An 18,392-nucleotide genomic window follows, 5' to 3' on the forward strand; every position below is an offset into this window, starting at 1 on the left:
ACATCCCAAAGACATCGTTGCACTTGCAGAGCTCGTGGAAGATTTTGCATGGGGGTTTTTTTGAGTTTCCTCCCCTCTTTGCTAACAGAAGCACCACAGGACCCAAACAAGCAGCACCCTGTTGCTTTGCACCGTACCTGCCTGCATCTCCAGGGGTTTCCCCGGGTCCTGCTCTGGCTGCTCCTGCCGCCGCTGACTGCAAGCTCCCTTTGGATATTTGGGATGGGAGAAGGCTCACCTGAACAAGCAGCAGGTTAAACCCATTACCGCCTCGATGCCACACTTCCCTAGGACCGAGGGGAAAGGAAAACAGCTTTATTACCCCTAATTGAAGCGAACTCGCAGACCTCTCCTTCCCCCCCGGATGCAGCGAGAGCTTCCCAAGAAAGCGAGAAGGTTATTTTTCCCAGAAAATATTCCCTTCACCTTCTAGCCTCCCCCACACCTCCCACATTAATTTAAAACAAATTAAACTTTGCCTACACCTGGCTCCCTCCGCCCGGCAGCCCCGGCTGGATGGAGGGCTGCGGGGAGTCCCAGGGGGATGCGGGGGAGCGGGGTCGGGGCAGGAGGGCGGATGCGGCTCCGTTAACCGTCACCCGGGCGTTGCAAGGAGGGTGCCAAACCGCCCGATCCCTGGCACGGGATCCGCGGGGATCTGCAGCTGGGCGGTGGGTTTTGGCAACGCGACCCCGGCTGGGTCTGTGCGGGGTGTCGGACGGCGGGAATCGGGGTTCAGGGTGGTATTTTGTGGGAAAGACGAGGCTGTAAGTAGCTGGGAGGGCTTTTCTGCTTGGCTGGGGTTTTTACCGGAAGGAAGATAACGTCTACGAGCTTTGGTGGGGGAAAAAAAACTCCAACCGATGATGAAGACAAGACTGTTCAGTTTTACTGCTCCATAAATCAGCCCTCGGGCCCCCGGCCCGGGGATCACCCCGGGTAAATCATCACCTCTTCTCAAGCAAAGTCCAGCACCGGCACAAGCGGGAACGGGAGGAAACATTATCCCGTTTTCCATCCCTGCTCCCCCCCGCCTTCCCCTTGGGAGGAGGTTTTAGGTTTGCAGTGAAAGTCACTGGATTTCTAGTTTTTAGCAGCTGACACTTCCCCTGCTTTCCGTCAGCTGCAAACTCTCTGGTTCCCAATGAAAGGGAGAAACAAATAAATAAAAGCTGCTATAAAAACAGCCACATTCTGCGAAGATTTGGGGCGAAATGAAAACCCAGCTTCCTGTTTACCAAAAAAATAAATGACGGGGGGGACGTGTTTGATGACCTTTCAGCCAGTCCGTCCTCCAACCCTGCCTTTGCACCGACGACCTCGGGGTTTAGCTTTCCACCTCCTCTGCCCCTCCAGAGAGAGAAAATCTGGAGCAAGGGGGGAAAAACCAAGCTGGGGACAAGTGATCCTGCCCGTTCGGGGCTCGGTGCAGGCGATCCCACGGGAGCTTCGGGCTCGCTTCACGGATGCTTTTTGCATGGATGCTCTTTGGAGGAGGTCATGCTCCCACCAGCCCCCTCCCTCCGCTCCCTTGGGGGGCTGCAGGGATGGGGCAGGGCTGCCGTGACCCCCTCCCCACCTCAGCCCCCCAGGAGACGGCCCCATAGAGGCCCGCGGGGTGGCCGCCTGTCCTGTCTCTGCTGGAGCATCGCTTCGCTTTCCTGACGCTGCCCAGCGCCGCTGGGTTTCTGCGTCCTATTTATTTCAGACGGATTCTCGTACAGTTTTTGGATACGCAGCCCGCTCCCTCTCCGCATTCCCCGCCGGCTCCCTGCAGCAAGGAGGCTCGGTCGGTGCTGAGGCCGTGGGAGCCTCGGAAAGGGGCTGAGGCAGCTCAGAAAAGGAGCCAGGAGGTTTCCCCGGCTTCAACAAATTGTGGGAAGGGCTGTGGGGGCTGCAGCCCAGCTGTGCAGTCTGGGCAGACACGGGGGAGGGCTGGAGGGGACCCGGAGGCAAAAATCTGCTGGAAAGAGCCTGTCCCGGTCCCCTCCACCTGCCCCACGGACAGCGAGGAGCCCAGACGCGAAATCACTCCCGCGACGCTACAGAAATGCCTTTTCCCCATGACATTAGCAAGGCACGGCAGGCGACAGCTGGGACGTCTCAGCTTTTACCTCTTACCTCCCATTGCTCCCAATTGCAGGTCCGAGATTAGCACGGCCTGTTTCCCCAGGCCGTGGTTTATGGTTGCACGTGTTTCTGGCTCGGCAGCAACAGCAGCGTGTGCACCGGTGCCTTGCTGGATGCGTTGCCTTCACCACGCATCAGCGTTTCTGCCCAAAAATCACCTATAAAATCCGCCCAAGGAATAAAGAAAACCACTCCGGGAGCTCCTCCAGGCACAGTGATACGTTAGCCCTGGTTCCAGCAGAACCTTAGAGAAACCAGCTCCAGGGGTGCGTTTTCCCAAGCATTTATGCCTGGGAAGCGAGGGGATGGCGCAGCATCCCACGAGCAAACAGGTCCGTGCGATGCAGCTGGACTAACACAGCATCCTGAAGGACTTGCTCGCACCAGGCACCGAGCTGGGCTGCCACAGGATCAAAAGTTATTCCGTGGGTTATTCCATGCCCCGCCGGACACCGCAGAGCCACGGTGGAAGCCAAGCACCCAGCTCCTCTCCCAGCTTTCTGCCACCAGCAGCACCCCCAATAGCAACACTGCCGTTATCTGGGTTTTCAGGCTTGTGGACCCATTTCCTAGCATGGACAGGGTGTAGGAACCGGTTGTCTTCTCCACGCTGAGCCCTGCCACGGGCTCGTCCCCAGCTGCCGCCATCCCCTTTCCCCAGCCCAGGGCGGCTGCAGCTCCCCGTCCCCTTCGCAGCCTTTCCCGGGGATCTATAGCGGATCAATACGCGTCTAGTCAGGAGGTGAAAGGTGAATACATTAAAATACACTTAGTAAACACCATCCGCAGAGCTGGTGAGAAGGTGAAGGCAAGAAATCATTGTAAAATAGCCCCTGGAAGACACATAACAGGAGAGTGCCGCGTCCAAGAGCCACTAAATCTCCAGCCGTGGGTCTGAGCTCTGGAGGGAGCAGCTTTGGATCGAGCGGGGCAGGGTCTGAAGGCAGCGAACTGAATGGGATTCATTTGCTTTCCAGGAGCGATATTTCCCCAGATCCTCTCCCTGCCCCAGTTAATTCGGAAAAGGCTTGTGTTTCGCAGCAGCCGGGATGCGCTTGGGAGCCCCGGGAGATTTTTTGCACCCAAAGCATCTCTGGTTTCTAAGTGATTTAAACTGGGACCTTGGAGGTGGCAGGAAACATCCCTGGGAAACCTCAGCACCGGTTTGCAGCCCTTGAGACCCCCGTACCGCGGTCAAGGGGAGCAAAGTCCCCAAACCTGCCCGTGGGACTGCAAAAAAGCAGCAAGCAAAGCCAAAAGGAGAGGGGATCTCGGGGGGAGGTTTGGGAGATGTTTCAGGGTGTGCGGAAAGACATGTGGAAATGCCTCAGAGGTACCAAAAAATGCTTCATTGCACTCAGGGCTGGATGTGGGCTCAACAGATGCTTTGCATAAAGGAGATTTTGCTGGATTTTCCCTTCACTTGGAGAGTCAGGAGGCAGGACAGACAAGCTCCTGGTGCGCAGACGGCATGCCACCCCTTGTGTCTGCCCCCAAACCAGCCCCTTTTTGCCACCAGCCACCGTGTGATGGGGACGGAGAGGCTACGGCAGCGCCCGCACCCACCGGGTACCCAAGTCTTGGTTTAGCCCTACTCAGCGGATCACGGGGATCCACGCCCAGAGCATCAGCGCCCAGGAAAAACAGGAATCCTTGCTCAAACCAGGATTAATCGGGACAAGTGGGAGGCATTGCAGATGCAATAAAACGCTCCTCCGAGCCCTGCTTATGGCAGCAGGATTTCCAGCCGCTGCTAGTGGCATCCATTGATCTGGGAAATTTATTCCCTAGAGACTTACAGGAAATGGTTTGAATCAATTTAGACCCAATTATCACACCAGTCACCCAAGAGCAGGGTAAAGAGAAAGCTTTCCTCCCTCCACCGCGGCAGAAGGAGAAACCCAGTAAAAATGAGCGTATTACCCCAGGCAGGATTCGCGGGGATCTTTAAAGGTGCCCCGATATTTCCAGCGAAGAGTTTAAGTCTTCAAAACCAATAAAACGACATCACTGGGGAGCAGCCCCGGGGTTTCCATTTGGAACCTTTGGCTCTATTAGGAGGCAGACTAGCTTCCCAAACCCACCGAAACACCTTCGTGCCTGCACAAGAAGGAGCATCGTATATAACCCGTCTAACCGAGAGCTCCGGGAAGAAATGCCGGCGTGGTGTTCGGTCCCAGCAGCTACATCAGCTTCTGGAGAGCAAACCAGAGCTGATCTGCTCCCTCCATCTGCACTCTTGAAGCGGTGACCATGGCTTGCTAACACGAATATCTCCTTTCTTCTTGGCAGAGGTCCCAGCCTGGGGGTGGCGGGTAAATAAGGGGAGAGGACGGACGGGACAACGACGTGGGGAAGTCTGATATGTAAAGCACAACGTATGGGTGCTGTACATCCTCGGAGGAGGAGCACATCTCTCCTGTCCACTGACACGGACATCCCACCCAGCGTTCCAATATGGCAAAACACTCGGCGCCGTCACCCGCTCGCCTCCGAGCTCGGCCCAGAAGCATTTGCCTGGGCTGAAGCTCCGCAGACCCGGCGTGGGGCCAGCCACGCTGCTCCTGATGGCCGAGGGAAGAGTTAACACCGAAGTTGGGAGGCAAAAACGGAATAGAGGATCAGCAATAAATCTGCCTGCCCCCAGCGGGGAGCAGAGCAATAAGAAAGATGAAAGGAAGCAACCCAGACCTCTGCTTCCATCGATAAACAAGAAAACAACAGCAAGACAGCTCTGGGATGAACCCGGCGAAAGGAAAGCTGCCCATAGGGCTGCCGGGGGCGTGAGGCTACCGAGCCACGCTCGCACACGTGTTTGGGACGTGCCCTTTCACTTCAGCCTTCTGGAGCCACGCAAGAACCAGAAGCGACCGTGGATCCCACGCAGCGATGGCAACCCCCGGAAAAACGAGAGTCCCTTTGGGATCGTTTGCTACCACCGACCAACCGAAGATCCTCAGAAGTTGCGAGCAAGAAATCTATATTCTTCCAGCGCAGCCTCCTCCCCATCCCTTCCCTCTTTGCCCTCTGGGCTTTGGTTTCCTCCATGATTTTGTTTGTTTTGCAGCGTGCGATAAGGGCCCCTGTGCGGGGAAGGCGGTGGCTGGGGTGTGGGAACCCAACCCCTCCATAGATCCAGCATCTGCTCCTGCTCTGGCAGCCGGAAGGCGTGAGGTTTATTCTAATGGGGATAAAAGGGGATAAAAGGAGACTGCGAATAGTTAAATGAGTGATAAGTTAATAACAAAAAAAGACAAACATGACCTGTATCAGGATGGGATCTTTCACATCATACCCTGGAAAAAAATCTAAGGATGCTAAAGGTTTTTTGGTGCCCGGATCCCAAAAGCTTGCGCTGAGCAGAAGTGGCTTTCTGAAAGCGCTTCAGAAAGCGTTAAAGGAGCCAGCGGTTGCACACCGGCGGGGTCGTGTTTAGACTCGGATTACAAGCACTTAACACCTTTGGTTGTCTTTGCAAAGCGAGTCAAACAGCGGAGCTCTGCTCTGGATCCCGGCTCCAGGCCCCGTGAAATGACGGGTGACCTGCGGGGAGCAAGCAGCTCACAGGAGCTGTTTTCCCTTCATTTAATTCCCCGGGGGAAAGCAGCCCTGGCCCAGAGCTTGCCATGGAGAGGACGAGGAGATGCTGCTCTCCCTTAGCCACCGGCCTCGCACCGAGAAGGCGTTGAGCCGAATTGATTCTGTCCCCGTATCACGTTTGCGGCTCCCCCCGTCATCGGGACAGCTGGAGGGGCTCCGCTGCCCGAGCGAGGTCCGGCGGGCTCCCCTGCCCCGCGAGCTGCTCCCACCTGCCCGCGTGGCATCGCAATTAGCTGCGGCGGTACCGGCTGTGATGTCAGAGCGGGAGGATTATGACTTCAAAAGGCAGAATAAGCAGGAGGAACAAACGACATCCTTCTCCCGACACGAGGGACGCCCGACTGTGCGGGTAATGCTGCTAATTAAGGAACAGAGAAGGCGCTGGCAGCGCTCCCGGCCACCGATGCTGCGGTCTGCTGGGGGCTGAGGTCACCCCACCGACAGCCCCAGCTTTGGGCAAGGACCACCCAGCGCCGGGACCTCCGGGCGTCCCTTGGGCTTCCTGGCCAGTCTCCGGGCACGGCTTCACGCTGGATCCAGCCACCAGCAGCTCTTGCAGGGTCTCTGGGAGCAGAGAGCACCCGGAGACACCCAATTAACAGGGCAAAGTCATCAGCTGGGCAGCCCCACAGCCCGTCCTGTCCCGAGCCTGCTCTCTGACGGCGACCAGCCCCACGCGTATCAAAGGGAAACGTCGCAGCCCCACAGCCACGGGCAGAGCCAGGCCTCCCGAACAACAGCCTACCCTTAATTAACTCGAGCTCAGCCTCAGCCTCTCCTCCAGCACCCTTTCTGCGAGCGTGAAGCACAGCCAAGCCTCCGAGCACTCATGTAAACACTCGGTTCCTCCAGAAGAAGCCAGTAACTCATGTGACCCCCGCTATTTATTTTTGTAAGACCGTTTCTCCTACGCTGGCACTGCAGATTCTGCTTTTGACACCGACTTTCTCTTGGAGAGCAAAAGGCACGAACTCTCGGTGTTTAACCTCGCCGTGCCCTGGGTCCCTGGCTGGGGACAGTCTGCTCGTGTGGGTGAGCTGCTGTACGCGCAGGAATGGGAAATCCTTCAAATACCCTGGCTTATTCCCTACTCCCTTGCTGCATCTTTCCGGCAGCCCTGCCTCCTGCATGCCTTCCCCAGCCCCGTTATTTGCTTCTCCCTCCCGGTCCCGACCTCCCGAAGGCATTGGGGCTCCCATCCTCCCACAGCCCATCACCAGTCAGGAGCCTCGGGTGGGCTTCGGAGGAGAGCGGGGCATTTCACCGCCAACGCGTATTATTCTTGGCCTCGCCGGTGAAGGCGGGAGGGGAATCTGCCGCCTGCAGAGAGCGAGGCTTTGGGAGCCAGGCTGATGGCAGGAGCAGACGCTGGGAACCAAACAGACTGGAATTACAGAACATCTGGCTGGGAGCAGCCGCAGCCACCCGGGCAAGGTGGCCAAACGCCAGCCCAGCTTGCCAGAGCGCTCCCGCAACACGCGCCGCTTCAGAGGGGCCAGAGCAGGACCCCCACTCCGTCCTCTGCTCTGAAACCAAGCTCCCCCCGACCTCTCCCGTCTCACTGGGTTTCCTCCCCGCGTCCCCACCGCCCCACGGAGCAGCTCAGCCCTGGCTCCAGGGTGCAGGCTCCCCTTTGCTCTCTCCCATCGCTCTCCAAATGGGCCGTGAGAGCGAAACGGTCGCTGCCAGGCTGCCGGGAACAAGGTGGGCTCTGGTAGCAGAGCCCGGGGATGAGCGTGCTCTCCATCCACCCTTTTCCTGGCAGACGCTCGGCTCCCATCAGGAATCATTCAGCAAAAAGGCAGGGCTGTCCCTGGGCGCTTCTCTTGTAAAATGAAATCAAGAGGAACCTCACGCCCGTTATCCCGGGGTGGTGGCGTGTTTGACCCTGCAAACGCCCGCGATCCCGCTTTGCGAACCCTCCTCCTCCCCACCTCCCTGGCCCCTGGGGGGGTCCGTGAAGCTGCAACGGCAGAAGCGTGGGGAGGGATCCGACCCCACGTGGTCGGCATCGCCCGGCCGCACCCGAGTGGGCGATGGGGGGGGGGGGGGCACTCGCGCTGGGGGGTATTTCCAGACCCACCTATTCCCAAACGCTCTGGGGAAGGGAAGAGCGGAAAGCACCTCTCTCCCTCCCTCATTCCCAGAAAGGCATTTTCGGCTGGGAAGGAAACGGTTGCATGTGCTCAGCCACAGTGGGAGCCAAGCCTTGATATTTGGCTCGGTGAGAAGGTCACAAGAGGCGACCCGCTCGCCTTCCTCCAGCCAAGGGAGGCTGAAAGCCCAGGCTCCAGCCAGCCATACGCAGAAGGACGAGCCACTCAAGACCCCCACGGCCGAGCCGAGATGCCCACCAAGCCCCACGCCACACGTGGGGGCACGCGGGGGTCCGGGGGAGCTGCCGGCGGTGGCCACGATCCTGAGCAACGAGGGGTGGCAGCCCTCCGCCGGCCAAAACGCCAGGCATCTGGCTTCGCTTCCCGCTGAGGAGCTCCAGACTGAGCAAAGACAGAAAATAAAGGATAAAGCCATCAATTGAGGCGGACAGCTTGCCCCGGCCTTCGCCCCTCGGCACAGGGGCACGGCCAGCCCTTGACTCACATCTCCAAACTCTTCAAAGGGCTCTTTGTCTCCCACCAGCACCAGCCCGCTTGCCCAGGAGGGGGGCACGGGCGTTAGCCCGCCCGTGGGGATGCTGCGAGCCCCGGGATGGCGGGGAAGGAGCCACGTGCACCCAGGGATGCTCCGCTGTTCCCTCCGCGATGGGGCGGTGAAGCCTCGAGGCAGCTCTGCTCGCCCACACCAGGCTTAAACCCCTTCAGAGGGGGCTTGAGCCAGGGGCCCATTGCCCTTGCACGGGAAACACGTGCACTCCCTGGCACTAAGCAAATAGCACCGTCGTTTTGCCCCCCGTATTTGGGGCGCCGGCTGTGTAGCCCAGACCCCCCCCCCAAGCCAGCTTGCTCCAGCCGCGGACTTGGAAGCTGATCCCTCCAAAGGAACCTGCCGCTCTCACAGTCCCAGGCTGTGATTTATTTAATCGATCTTTGGATAAAGTCCTACATATATTTCCAGTTTCCGGGGGAGGTTCGGATTTTTTTTTTTTTTTTTCCTTCCCCCCCCCCCCACTCCTTTGGCATCAGCTGTGCTCTCCCTGCAGGGACAGAGAGGAGGGAGAGTGGAGAATGCAGCCGGAATCAGATTGCAACCTTCACACATTTCCAGGCTTTTGGAGCCATGTTTCCCACCAAGAAAGCTGGAAACCTCAAGCTGTCAGGCCACCTAAACAGAAACACATGGTTGCAGCTCAGCTTGCCAGCCAGCAACGTAAAGCCAGGAATCAAAGCGAGGGAGAAACGAAAGGGCTGACCCACGGGAGAGGGTGAGGCAGAGCCGGCGCGGGGCAGCCAGCCGGGGACACGGGCAATTGGGTGGCTCTCGCAAAGAAGAGGAGATGAAAGATGTTGAGAGCTGGAAAAGAGAAGAGGAATTCGAAACCTCAGGGCAGAGAGGATAGGGATGCTGGACAAGCCTGGGGAGCCCTGCCTGAGGGGATGGGGAAGAGCACGGCTGAGTTACACCCCCTGCAACTGGAGAGGGGGGGTTTGCAGCGGGTGTAACTCATCAAAATTCCATCGAAAATTCATCGAAATTTCCATCGAAACAGGAGCTTGCATGTGGGCTGTGCCGCTAAACGTGCCATTCCAGGGGAAAAAAAAAATCCCACAGAAGTACTTAAAATATTTGCATTAAATACCCAACAAGCCTATCAGGATTAATAGCATTACAGTAAATTCCAGACAAATTAATAACCATTAGGCCGTCACGTAAAAGCACTCCTGGAGCTGGCTGGCCTAAGCCTCACTGTAAATCACTTTGCTATCAGTAGCCGATGCTCCCTTCGCAAACTGAGTGCTCCTTTTGCCAGCGGTGCCTCACGATACACATAAAAACATCCAGACGGCATCATGCATCGGCACCTCGGGTCCCCGCAGCCTGACAGCAAGGCGCGTCCTCACGTTATCACGAATAAAAGCCACCAAGGCTCCCCCCAAAAAAACCGCACATCAGCTTTTTTGACTCGGAGTATTTTTCGCGATCCAAAAGCACTCGGATAAAAAGTGTTCGGGAGCTCAGCTCTTACCTACTCGCTGTTACCTACAGAGCGAAGCTTTCAGAAAGGTGCCCAGGGAGGCAGAGGGATGCTTTGGGGTTAACGGAGCACTGGGGAGGATGCAGCTGATTTCCAGCTGCTGTAAGTTCGCGGCATCATGATCTTACCCAATAAATTCCACCACCCTAGCTCAGTTCCCTCCCCTTTCCCATCCAGCAAAGCAATTTTGCATCCAGGGATTTGCAGCCGGGTTGTCCCGTTGGCTGCGCCCAGCTGGCCCCGGACCCCGTCTCGCGCGCCTGCCCCAGGCCCATCGGGCATGGAAAGAGAGAGGGAGGGTTTGTCTGCACTGCTGCCGTTGCCGGTACAAACCCCTTCAGCCTCAGCTCCCGGAAAGCAGAAAAGATGAGAAAAAAGCTTCCCAAACCCATAAAAGATGAGCAGAAGTGGGGGCGGCTGGGGAGAATTAACATCTCCAAAGCAATTGCATCACCACGTCTCCCAACCAGCTTTGAAAATGTTGACCTCTATCACGTTCAGTCCCTGAGATTAATTACCCGGGTTCATCGCAGCTGTAATAACCGCCTTAGTCAGCATTACGACACTCTCTCATCCTGCGGGTCTGCTTCTTACCTGGAAAAACGATCCCTGGCTTTTTCCTACCCATTCAACAGGACTGGGGTGGAGGAAGCTCCTGCCTTCCTGGAAGGCTTTTTTTTTCAGCCAGGATTTACCTACTTTTTTCATGCTATCGTGGTTTTCACCCTGCCCTCCTGCTGCCGTTGGGTCCTACCCGTGGGTAGCTCACCTCCCGTGAAACCTGCCACTCTTCTCCCAATAGCGGAGGCACCACTATTTTTTTTTCGGCATAGCTGGCGTTTCACCCCGGCCGTGTAGAGCAAAGCAATCACCAAGCCCCGATGTCCCACCTAAGGGCTGGCCGACACTCAGACAGATGTTTTCTATAAATAACAAAATAAGGAGCACACAAGCTGCAGAAATAGGGAAAGCAAATCCAATTAGGTTGGAAAAATTCTTTGCCGGGTTTGCAAAAGGTCTGTGGTTAATCATCTCGCAGGGTGCATCTCTTTTAAAATAACAGTGAGATTTTGGGTCCTAGTTCAGCCTCTCCTTCAGAGTAAAACCTGGCTGTGGGGGTAGGGAAAGGTATCCCCATCCCTATCTCTTCAGCCGCTTTAGAAACAAGAATGGGAAAATCCGAGCCAAAAAAAAGGGATTTGCCAAGGGAAGAAGGGAAAGAGAGCTCTGGAGTTTGCTTGGTTTCCTATAATAATGATTTATTTTTCTCCCGCTGCTCTCTCAGATTTTGGCGCAGGATCTGGGGCTCCCCTGGGAACCGGACTGCAGTGTAGGTTTCACTTAAATGGACAATTTGTTGCTTTAACTTGCTAAAACCTCAAAAGCCACAACAGGGCTTGGTTGTACAAGCTGTTTCTTTCCTGTCTCAGGTCAAGCGACAGCCGGCAGCGCAGACCCTGCCAGGTTAGCTGGGAAGCCACGATGCCGGCGGTGGCTTACACTTACAAAGAGCCCCCCTATGATTTTCAGCGTTTGAGGTGGGCCAGCTCAAGACCTCTCGAAAGCAGCACCAATTCCCCGGCGCAAAAGCTTTTAATCTAGCAGCAAAAGTCTAGCTGAGACGCAGCGGTGGGATGCTCAAGTGAAGCAAATTCAGCCTCCAGACATGGTTTTTGTTCCTAAATCAGAGCAAAAATTAACCAGCAACTGGTTGGAACTAAATTAAAAAAAAAAAAAAAAAAAAAGACAGAGAAATCTTCTCATGGAGTCATCCAACTGAGGCTGGAAATCGTCCTAAAGGGTCAGCTCCGCTGATGAGGACGGCGAAGCCGAGCCGTGGGTTTCTGTCCCCGCTCCAAGGGCTCCTTATGCATTTTGCATTAAGCAGTAATTGGATAAAATGCATAAGCAGGCGCTGGCAGAGGAAGGAAACCCCGGGCTCCCTCTCCCCGGGGTGCGCGGCTCTGCCGGCCGGAGAGGCACGGTCTCCGACTGCAGCTTTGGTAAGAGGTGGTCACCGGTGGGGAGCTGTACCCTGACCCCCGGCCACTCGCCTACGGACGAAGGGCACGTGTGAATCGTCCACCAGCAGGAAAGAGGACCAGGATGTGGTCTCCCCCAGCCAGGAGAAGGACCGTAAGCCACCCCACAGAGGCACCGATAGTCCCCACCACCTTTATATGCTCCAGTTTTGGGTGCTTCTCCCAGTGCTGGCCTGGGTCGTCACCCTTGAGCAAGCATCCCCCAACACCCACTGAGGCTCATCTTTGGCTTCGGTTAGTTGGGAGGAAAAAAAACAATCTTGCTTTCACTGGGAGACTTTCTGATCTAATATATCCTCCTTCCTCCCTCGCTCCCATGAATTGCTCCCTTTGCTGCTGCTAGAGCTTGAGGCGATGGGACGGAGGCCGCTCGCCGCTTCGTCCCGTGAATTAGAGCATCAATGGACCCAGAGCCTCAGCTGCTTCAAACTGGCCCTGATCCACGAGCTGCTCTACGCTGTCTGGGATCCGGCCATTGGAGTAATTAGGAAAGCCGCATCGTTATCCGAAGCACGGTTTTCCAAGAGCAAATCCATCTGGGTTATTCCCCAGGGAGTCTGAGCTTGTCAACACAAGCTCGCACAACGCGCCGTGCTCTGCCTCCGCCCGTGACGGCAAGCATCGGGTTTGGCTGCGGGAAAGGGGTTCGGAGAGAGCAAACGGATCGGTTTGGGGGTAAAACAGGTGATATCAAACCAAAAAAGCAATGCTGAGAACAGTGTTGCAGCCTCTTCGCCCATTAAAAGCCACTTTTCCCCCCACTGGCCCTCCAGCCTTCTCAAGCAGAGCAGGAAGGCTTAAAACCCAGCCTACTGAAAAGCGGAGCCTAAAGAAAGGCAGAAATTCCCCCAAAGCCCTTGAACAAGCAAAGCTGCGACTGCACGGCCCCGGAGGGCAGGGATCAATCAATCACGGCCCCGTCCAGCCCTGTGCACCCCCCGGGAGCCGGGACCTGCTGCCCGTGCGACCCCGTCCCCTCCTCGGGGACAAGGCTGGGCTGGAAGTGCAGGTGTCGAGGGGGGGATTTGCAGCTTTTTGGCTGGATTTGTTGCTTTTCGGCAGGGATAAGGCAGCTGGAGGGTCAAGGGGTGAGCAGAGCTGGTGGGCGGTGGGGCACACGCAGTCGCTGCAGTATTTTCACTTGAGGTTCCAGACGGTGCCTTATTTTGGGGAAGAAGCCAAGCGCAGCCCTGGGCTACATCTCAGCACGGGGGTCCAGGTCGAACGCGCACGTCCAAACCCATCTGGCTGCTCTCGGCCTGCATCTCTCACGAGGACGAGTCCGCAGGACCTTGTGTTTGAACCGAAAGTGCTTCGTGCTCTGGGCTGAGCCCCCCAGGAAGCCCCCCGATGCCAGGGCACAGCTGAAGGCTCAGCGATGGCAAAGGGGACTGGGCTGGAAAGGCTCAAGTCAGCCTCGTCGTCACTGCTGAGATGGATGGGGGACAAAGATCAGTGCCACGACGGAAAGAAGGGGCTGAGAAGGCAAAGCCCCCGGGAAAGTGCAGGGTCTCAGCCACACGTTGCCCCCAAACGCAGGGAGAGGCGAGCGCAGGACCGGGGCTGACGCTGCTCCGGCCCCGCAGCACACAGAGATGTCACTTAAAAACACACGTGCGATGCAATGCGTGGTCACCTCCTTTTTTTAAAGCACTGAGCACCTGTCCCATCTGCTCCCCCCCTCCTGCACGTCCCCCCAGCCCACGTCCCCCCGGCCCACGTGCTGCTCAGCCCAATGGTCAAATCCCCCCCCCCCTCCACCCCAAAACAAGCCCAAGACACCTGGCCCAGGCATCTTTCTATGGGCAATCCGATCCCCGGGACGGAAAGCGGCTCCGCTCCCGAGCCCGCCGGGACGGGAGGGCTGCGCTCAGCCAGCGCCGGCCGCCCCCGGCTTGGACCCGACCCAGGCTGCTGATGGAGTGCGAGCGCTGGAAACGCACCACCGAATACCTGCCCTCCGCCTCGCCTGCTGGCCCTTCGCCACCCTCCCCTCCGTGCGGGCTCCGCAAAAAATACATTTTTAATTACGATGAGGAAATTTTGGGGGGGGGGGGGGTCATTAGCCAAGCCTGCCAGCGTGCCCAGCCGCCCCCCCCAGGCCTGTCGGCTGCTACCGCGCGTCGCAAAAACGCATTTCCGTGTAATTAGGTTAGCGAAGTCATTTGAAGTCTCGCTGAGCACCCAGGCAGAGCGCGATCGATGCTGAACAGCAGTGGGGAGCCCTGGGAGGGAGCGGCATGGGTGGCCCCGCATGCACCCCACTGATGCTGGCAGGGGATATAGCCCCCGGTGGTATATATATCCCCCCTACGGCAGCGATGGGCAAGGGAGGATTTAGAGGCAGATATTTCTTCTTAGATCAGCCAATGCAGCTGAAAAAAATAATCAGAGCAGGTTTAGGGTACGAGAGCCCTTTAGAGGAGCTGCCTCTGCCGGTCTCCTAGAAGAAATTACCTCTCCCAAGAAACCCCGCCGCGCTCGGAGCGCGCAGGCGGATGTAAAACATTAGCAAAAGGGCCCCTCGCCTTGATTTTTTTCCTGCTCTGACACGAATTGAAGCCGCAGCCCCGGAGCCAGCGGGCGGGCTGGGAGCCCTGGGGTGTCCAGGGGTCCCCGTCCTGCCCCAGCCCGGCGGGCTCATCGTGCCCCCGCGAGAGCACGGAGAGTCTCAGCAAGGGGGGGAAGAAGCGTTTTGAGATGAGGCTGGAAAAGTCCTGGGGGGGTTATGGCCCAGCCTGCAGGTGAGAATCGCTGGGAAAAATGGTAACAGGGTGGCATGGAAAACAGGGCCAGCGCCAGAACCGTGGTTGCCTGCCGTACTGCTCAGGGAGAGCAGCTTAAGTATTTGCAGGGGAAAAAAGAAAAGAAAAAGAAAGGGGAAAAAAAGAAAGGGGAAAAAAAGAAAGGGGAAAAAAAGAAAGGGGGAAAAAAGAAAGGGGGAAAAAAGAAAGGGGGAAAAAAGAAAGGGGGAAAAAAGAAAGGGGGAAAAAAGAAAGGAGGAAAAAAAGAAAGGAGGAAAAAAAGAAAGGAGGAAAAAAAGAAAGGGGAAAAAAAGAAAGGGGAAAAAAAGAAAGGGGAAAAAAAGAAAGGGGAAAAAAAGAAAGGGGAAAAAAGGAAAGGAGGAAAAAGAAAGGGGAAAAAAAGAAAGGGGAAAAAAGAAAGGGGAAAAAAAGAAAGGGAAAAAAAGAAAGGGGAAAAAAGAGCAGTTTTCCCCTTTCTCCCAATTTTTCAGGGGAAAAAAAAAATTACCCTTTTTCCCCCCTTTTCACCAGTTCTCATCCCAATGCACCCTTCCTGCTTCCTTATCCCTTTTTTTAATGACAATAAGGCAAAATTTTCTGTCGGGAAAAACACCCGCCACTTGTCCAGCCCGCTCTAGCGTTAAGTATTTTAGTCGGGAGTATTCTTGCGCGGCTCCTAGACAGGGCTTATCTCCCCTCCGCAGCCAGCCCAGGGAAGCACCGAGGTACGAACGCCCGACACGGGCACGAGCACGGGAAGACGCGGGTTTGTCTGAGGGTTTCTCTAAAGCAGCTCTCATCTAGAGATGAGCTGAGGGGGGAAAATTGAGTTTCCAGAGGCGAGAGAAACGAGAATCCCTGCCTGGACGCGCTCGGGAAGAGGCATCTGAGAAGTTCAACCGTCTTCCTCCAAAATGTGTGTGAGAAATGAAGGTTTTTCTAGCAAAGCTGTGTTAATTCAAGGGACCTGGCGGGGGCATCTCCTTCCTCTGCTGTTAGGTACACACTGGTTGTCTTTCCAACCCTCTCTCTGCAAACGTCAGGTGTTTACAGCACATTTAAAAAGCAAGGTGAGATCCCGGCATAAATCCCTTGACTCCAGCAGCTACAACTTAAATATCAGCCGACATGCCAGGCGGGGGAAAAGCAGCCCATCCGAACACAGCAGAGCTGCAGACAGTTGCTCTTTCGGGGCCAAAGCAGAGCTTTGAGCCTCCGAGATTTGCTGCTAAGAGGTTTTTCCTCTCCTTGCAGCTCGAGCAGCAAACTGTAAAGATTTTGGCCTCGTCTCCGTCCAGACTAAAATAGCACGGAGGGCATTTTGCACACGGAGATCTTTTTTTTTTTTCCTATCCTTTCAAAGGCATGCAAACAACTCAGTCCCAGCCAGAGGCATCGCAGCATTTTTACTGATCATTTTAATTTCATTCAGCGCTGCCCCGCTCCGAGAGCCAGGGCAAGAAACCCTGACAGCTGCAAGCCGTGCAGTTTTTGTGCCAATAGATTGTATCGTGTTTATATTGCCTTTTCACAATGATAGGACCATGATGTAAATACGGGACGTGACCTGGTAAAATGTTACTGGGACGTGAACCCTTTTCATCTCCAATTTATCATTTCACATCTGCCCCGGAAACCTGGTGGCATTGCTGTTTGCTGAGCCCAGCAGAAATGAGCGGTTAAGCTCCATCCTGCTCCGAAGGAAGGAGATGCTGCGTGAGATGCGAACCATCACCTCCACCAGCGATTCAGCCGGCAGAACGCCCTGCATCGCCTGAACGGGCAGGATAAATGACTTTTTTTTTTTTCCCCTGAGGTCTGTGGTTTCAAGGCACTGGGGTTGTATCGGCCGCCTGCACATGCTCTGCTGTCTTATGGGAGGATTTGCAGGTCAAATTAAAGCCCTGCTTTGAGAAAAACCCTGCACTCTACACCCAAAACGCAGGGAAGGGCTGCTCGTGGCTCCAAACCCCATCTCTGCACAAACACTCCTTTGGCACGGCTTTGTTCTCCCCGGGATTATTTCTTTTCCCAGAGAGACTCCAGTTGCCTCTTTGGTTATTTTTATGAAATGATATTCAGCCTCGTGGGGTGGGAAGGAAAATGGGAGCCACCTGTCCCTGGAGGAGGGGGACCCGCTGGGGCCCTCAGGCTGGAGCCGAGCACCCTCGGGGCAGCCAGCCATAACACCCCTCGCCCAGCACCCCGGAGCAACGGGGACCCTCTTTCTTTCCAGACCCCCCAGAGCAGAAACAAGAAATTTCTTTGCTCCCCCGTTTGGCCTGAGAAAACCAAATGAGCCGAGACAGAGAAAACCCAAAGGAGACGGGGATGAAAAATCATCAAAACCCTCCGTAGCACAGCAAAGCAGGACACGCTCGCCCTTGCCGGGCGTCCGGCAAGGGTCCCCGACTTTCCCAGGATAAACATGATTTTTGCTTGCAGAATGGTGTTTTAAATGTTTCCTAGGTTATTCAATTTTCACGCGCGATTTGGGCCATAAATAACACTGTAATGTGGAAGGTGGTTTGGGGGAGCATCCACCACGCCCAGGCCAGCAGGTTTTGGGGTTCGCTGCCTTCGCAGCCCCGGCAGCGGTGGGTGCACCCAGAAACCAGGCGCTGCCCAGAGCAGCTCCCTGCTACCCTCTGCAGTCGCACAGCAGAAGGGCTCGCTCGGCTCGCAGCCTCCTGCCTGGCCCCTTGCAAAGGCAGGATTTACCCCCACTCCTTCCCCAGCCCATCCTCCTGCTCCCCACCGGGCCGTACCCCACATCACGTCACCCCCAGATGCAGCAGCGCATCCCCGATCGCGTCCGCATCGCGAGATATTTGGCTCCAGCTTCACCTAAACCCCCAGGTTTGCTTTATTTTTAGGCAATGCCTGGCCAAACCGTCTCCAAACCGTCTCTCTTTAGGAAAACCCTGTTGCCTGCAGGTGTCCGCAAGAGAAAAAGGAACCGGGGAGGAACCTTTTAATTTGTTTTCCCACTTAAAAATCCAAACAGGCTCCCGCAGCCTTAGCCAAGAGGTCTTGGCACTTGGTGAACGTGCTGCGATTAGGTGTCACCTTTTGGAAATTATTATTCTTCATTACTGGAAAAGGGAGGGGAGAGACCCGCGTGCGCGGCTGGGAACGGGGCGGAGAGCTGGGGCAGTGCAAGAAGCAGGATTTAGAGATCATTTTCCCAGGAGCAACATTATTTTATATTTTAGCATCCAACAAAGTAGCCTGATGCGTTCCAAAGGCAAAACCAAACTGCTCTTTGGAGGTACCCAGGTTACCAGCCCCGGCAAGACGGATCGTACCTGGCTGGGAGGGTTCAGCTGGACCCGGAGAAGGGCTGAGCGCAGCCAGAGACAGGGCTGTCAGCTCCAAACCTCCCATCTGGCAGCTGAATTCGGACGAGGGGTTTAGGAGAACTTTTCCCAGGACAGCGCTGGAGCCCAGAACACGAACATCCCTTTAAGATACATTCATTAAACAAAAAAAAAAAAAAAAAAAAAGAGCTGCATTATGTGCATGAACACCAGCAGATGCATGCACACAGAGTGATGCTTTGGGGGGGGGGGAAATCTGCTTGTCTTGCTGTGCAGCAGCACGATGCAGCTGGCTGGCACCCAGGAACCTGCCTTCTCCCCCCCCCCCCCCCCCCCCCAACTTTGCATCCTGGGCCCCTAAACTCAAATCAATCTGGAATAACTATATTTACCAGCCTGGAGA

The sequence above is a fragment of the Mycteria americana genome, chromosome 22 (assembly GCF_035582795.1).
Source record: "Mycteria americana isolate JAX WOST 10 ecotype Jacksonville Zoo and Gardens chromosome 22, USCA_MyAme_1.0, whole genome shotgun sequence".
Lineage (NCBI taxonomy): Eukaryota > Metazoa > Chordata > Aves > Ciconiiformes > Ciconiidae > Mycteria > Mycteria americana.